The following is a 5,303-nucleotide window of genomic DNA, read 5'->3' on the forward strand; positions in this document are numbered from 1 at the left end:
TGGTATTTTTTATTTTTATTTACAAAATATTAATTTAATGTGCGATTAGTACAACTTTTAGAATAATAATTTCACTTTTTTTAATTTTCAAATAAGTGTTTAATATATTTAATTTTATAAATTGAAGTATTCAATAAATTAATTTTACAAATTGAAGGTGGATGTATGTATGAGTGGGGTGGGGGAGGAGGCCTAAAAGTGTTAGTTCATGTGCTTGGGCCTTAGGGCAATTTAGTTGGTCACTTTCCATTATGGTTAGGTGTATTTGAGGCATATAAATAGCTTCCTATGGTCATAAACTGGGATTCACTTCAGATTTGCTATTTGGTTAATGAAATTGTGTTTGTTCATCAAGAAAGCTTAGTTGTTCTTATTGTTACTTTAAGGATTGTTTTAACTTATCAAGTTATAAATATTTGTGGTGTTGATTTGATTCATATTTTATATCCTATATTACCATATCTTTACTTATTTGGGGGTGTAGAATTACATGTGATAGGTTTGATTTGAGTCTCTTGTAAAGTTTATGATACCACAAGATTTTTTTTAATAAATACAAGAATTAGTTTATGCATCTGGGCTTTAAACTAAGGCCCATATGTTGAAATTAGACCTAATACGTATGAACTAACTAAATAAGCTCAATACACATAAAAAACACATGCCACACACATGATCACCCTAGGCACATGCCTTGCACATGGCTTCCACATGTTTTTGACTTGTACATAAAGCTAAAAGTTGCTTTTCTCTTCACTCGCACACGCCTCTAGCATTGCTATAAGCTTTTGCTCCTCATTAAAATCCTCTTCAAGCTTGATCCAACTCTCTTCCTTAACTTCTTTTGATATCATGCTTTGAATAAAATCCTATAAATTGCTTTGAGCTTTGTTTGCTCTTAATCTTGTGATTGGTCAAGGCGGCATGACCAACTTGCCTTGAGCACTTTAATTTCCATTGTCATGGTTGTTTGCACCATTCTATCCCTCTTAAAAAGGACTCGACCTCGAATCACAACCTACATAACCAAAAGGAGAAAGGGTCACCTGACAAATCTATCCTACAGTGCTCTGTGCATAGGACTTTTCTTCATTTCAAAGTGTTGTTTTGCCTTTTCATATATGGATTTAACCAATTTCGAGCTTTGCTACCCATCTAATTTAGAAAGCTCATTTCTTTTTCTAAGGTAAAAAATCCAATTGTGTTAGTGGATCAAAACCATAAATAATCTCAAAAGGTGAAAAACCCGTAGAAGAATGAATGCTTCTATTATATACAAATTCAACTAAAGGAAAACAATCTTCCTAAGTTTTTAAATTCTTACCAACAATAGCACTCAATAAAGATCCCAAAGTTCTCTTTACCACTTTGATTTGGCCATCAGTTTATGGATGACAAGTAGTAGAAAATTACAACTTATTATCCAACTTACCCTATAGAACACACAAAAAGTGACTCAAGAACTTAGTATATCTATCAGAAATAATGGTTGTAGGAATGCCATGCAAACATACAACATCCCTAAAGAAAAAATCAGCAATATATATAGCATAATCAGTTTTATAATAAGAAATTAAATGTGCCATCTTACTAAACCTATATGTAACATCCTGGACCCGGAACACTATATCATGACCATGCATCTCTGTATTTATGAATATGACATATGTGACATGGATACATATAAACATGCAATTGCAATTGTTTTATGATAAATATTAAGCCATGATATGCCTAACCATGATTATGCACATAAGACATCTAGTATGAATATGAGTAAGCAAATGCATGAATATGATAAACTCTGAATTTGAGAAGTTTTGGCACTCTGTCCTAGATACAAAGGTTGCATTTGTACTCTTTTATATTCTTCCAATATGACTATATTGGGTGTTCCAGAGTGGGTTAACTCAAGTGAGTATATTCTGAATGTCATGGAGAATTACGTTTGTCTTGGTGATTAGATTGATCAAGATTGCCTTAATATGCTAGTAAGAGATTGTTAATCACAAGATTATAAGTTAATTGAAGTAGGAAATTATTGTGGAGATTAATTAGGAGAAGGTTAAATGTGCTCAAGTCATGACGAAGAGAAGCTAACACGTGAAGCACCTTAAGTAGAATCTAGATTAAGCACTTAACGACTTGATGTTAACTCACCTAAGATGTTTAGTTAAGATCTAAATGTGGTTAATTAAGTGTTAATAAAGGATATGGGCTTGATTAGAATAAAGGAGAAATTGTAAGTAACAAATGTGGGTTAAAACATGAATATGTACAACTTTAAGGAGGCTAAGAGGGATTTGATGGTCATTGACTTGCTCATGACTTTTTATCCTTTATATACCATATGATAACCTAAATAAGAGAAGGTAAAATACAAAAAAGAAAGGAGCAGGAGAGATGGGTTGCAACTTAAGGAGAGGAGGAGAAGAAGAAGAAGAAAATAAAAATTGATTTCTCTTGAAATTAACACTTGAAATCAAAAGGTTTTTGCTAGAAATCATCAAAGGTAAGTTAGTTTTCATTTATTCTTAAGTTATCTACTTGATTTAGAGAGGATATAGCTAGGGTTTCAAAGAGAGAATTTGGGGTAAAAGATGATCTTTGATGAGATAAATGAAATAAACATGATTTAAGGTATTAATTAGTTACTATTGTTTAGATAATCTATGAATTGAGCTTTAATTTGATTGAATTGAGAAAACCACACCTAAGGTTCTTAGAAGGAAGTTCGGCCAACCTGAGATTATCATAGAGATGATCATTTCAATTTGAATTAGTGAGCTTAATTAGTTGAATAAACATTCTAAAGATGTTATCAAGTGTTGGTTTGAAAACAATTATGTTAAAATTGAAGTTATCATATTTATATGGTTATGGAAGTTTAAGGAGCTTAAGAAATATTCATTAAATGGTGATGTCATGGTGAATTTTAATAATGTTAGTTAATGAGTAGTTGATTGAGTTAAGATTATAGGATTGTTTAATGATTGTTAGAGAATACATGGAATTCTCCGAGAATTCAAAATACAAAGAGGAACAAAGGTACTAAGCATTTAAGTCATGCACACCAAGTGTTTGATTAAATGCCTAAATGAGTCTTGAAGTGCTTGCTTATTCATATAGGTAAGAGGATCATAGGAGGCAGAGAAGGAGGCTCTTCCCGGCGTTGAAACTACAGTTCTGTGTACTGTGAGTAAAAGCTTATAATGATTATTTGTACATAATGAATGAATGCCTATAATGTCTGTCTTGATACATTCATATTTGATATCTTGTTATGATAAGAATATGATTCTTATCATGGAATAAGGCAAGCTAAGCAAAAATGTATCTACTATCTTGAGGCTAATGAACCTAATCTGTGATGAATGTTTGTTTGAGTTATCTGTTATGACAATGTTCTATATTTGATACTTTGCTTTGGAAAGAACATGACGTGATTCTGAAAAGGGATAGATGAAGAAAAAAAAGGTATGTATTATTCTAAGGCTAGTGAGCCTAATCTGTGAATGCAAATTTGTCATATTCTGCATCTGAGATAAAAGGAAATTATGACTGTCATTACCAACTCATAAATCTGATTTCAATTTGGAGTTATGTGCTTATAAATCTGTTATCCGGAGCTATAAGCTCAAAAGTTTGTATCTGGAGCTGCGTGCTCAAAATATTTGATCTGAAAGCTGGCTAGCTAAATCTGATATCTGATACCCCAGGGGCGAGTTTGGTTTGACAAGTCATAACATAAATAATCTGATAATCATCTGCATCATACTTCTGAAATATATGTCTGTAGCATCATATCTGTGATGCCTTGAATGTCTGTGATCTGTATTTCTATCAATGAGAATGATGTGAAATTTGTACACTATTGTTATGAATGATTTGATGAATGATTATTATCTGATGATGTTTGATATCGGGTAATGATGGCCTGAGGAGTTTGAGATGTTCTAAATTATTGGAAGTGTACTATGTGCTTTATCTGAGATGCCTGTTATGTTATAATATTTCAAATAATCATTTATGATAATGTTTACTCACTGAGTAACATCTCATATAAAATGCTAGTATTTTTCCAGATTTTGGCTCTAAGGGGCATTAGCAGTCAGAACTTCTTCTGTTCAGACTGGCAGAAATGGAACTAAGGTCGGAATTAGTTGTGTCTGCATATATCACCTCCTCAGTTTTATATACATGTATTTAAGGAGTTTGTTCTCCGTATGGTCCACCATGTAAAAAGATATGCTTAAACTATGTTTTATCAAGTATATATTTTATATATGACTGTGTGTGAAAAGTAAGAAATTTTTTTATACTGGTTTCCACTACTGAATACATGGTGTGATTTATACCTCTATTATTGGTTATTTATGACACATTATGTAGCATCTCAGCATTATTTTGTCCTTGGATATATGGTGTTAGGATGTTATATATAGTTTTGGTATCATAGCATGGTTTAGTGTTCCATTGGGACATATGTCAAGCATACCCTACATTGTCTACATGTTATTAAATGATGTCCTTTTATGATATAAGGCATCTGGGGTCGTTGAGCATGGTGGTAGCCATGAGTCAACAAGGAGTGCAACGCCAATTTATCCCTATTCTATAGAAGCATCTAATCATCCACATGAGTCATACATACCATATGTACCATATATTCCTAAACTAAAGAAAGAAATGAGGTATGATAAACTGTGATAGTATGGAGATCTTGATTTTTCTAGTATTATTGAGCCAGCTGAGGCTGAGACATGATTAAAAAGAACAAGGAGAATCTTGGATCAAATGGATTATGCACCAGATGAGAGGTATGATTATGCTATATCATTACTATAGGCGAATGCATTTAAATGGTGGAAGAAAGTCCTAGCTAGTGATGTATGGCCTCCAATACTGACATGGGATGATTTCCTCTAGGCATTTAAGGATAATTACATGCTAGAGGTATATATTGATGACAAGAGGAGGGAATTTCTGAATTCGAAACAGGGGAACATGACAACGCAGAGTAGAAGTAAATTTTAATCAGTTGTCCCAATATACACCATTCCTGGTCTCTAATGAGAGGGACAAATGTTGACGATTTGAGGAAGAATCGAACCTTTCCATATGAAAGAAATTGACCACAATTGACCTAAGAATTTATTCTGAACTAAGAACTTCCGCCATTAGAGCTAAGAAATTAAGGAAGGAAGATCAGGAGCAAAGGTTTAAGAGGCCAATCTCATTTGTAGCTGAGCCTAGTCGGAAGTTTAGTAAGTATAGAGGAAACCCACCTGCAAGGAAGGAAG

General features: G+C 32.9%; 1 long non-coding RNA gene across 2 annotated transcripts; it reads left to right on the plus strand.

Moving 5' to 3' along the window:
- Window positions 1-2,384: 2,384 nt before the first annotated feature.
- LOC119371568 (uncharacterized) lies at window positions 2,385-4,227 on the plus strand. Of its 2 annotated transcripts, none has more exons than XR_005179201.2 (3): window positions 2,385-2,512; window positions 3,130-3,195; window positions 4,075-4,227. It is a non-coding gene; the product is annotated as an uncharacterized LOC119371568 (long non-coding RNA). The 2 variants fall into 2 exon arrangements; XR_005179200.2 differs by having other exon boundaries at window positions 4,086-4,227.
- The last annotated feature ends 1,076 nt before the right edge of the window (window positions 4,228-5,303 follow it).

This window comes from Jatropha curcas, chromosome 7 (genome assembly GCF_041381405.1).
Source record: "Jatropha curcas cultivar XTBG-Jc1 chromosome 7, XTBG_Jcur_1.0, whole genome shotgun sequence".
Taxonomy (NCBI): Eukaryota; Viridiplantae; Streptophyta; class Magnoliopsida; order Malpighiales; family Euphorbiaceae; genus Jatropha; species Jatropha curcas.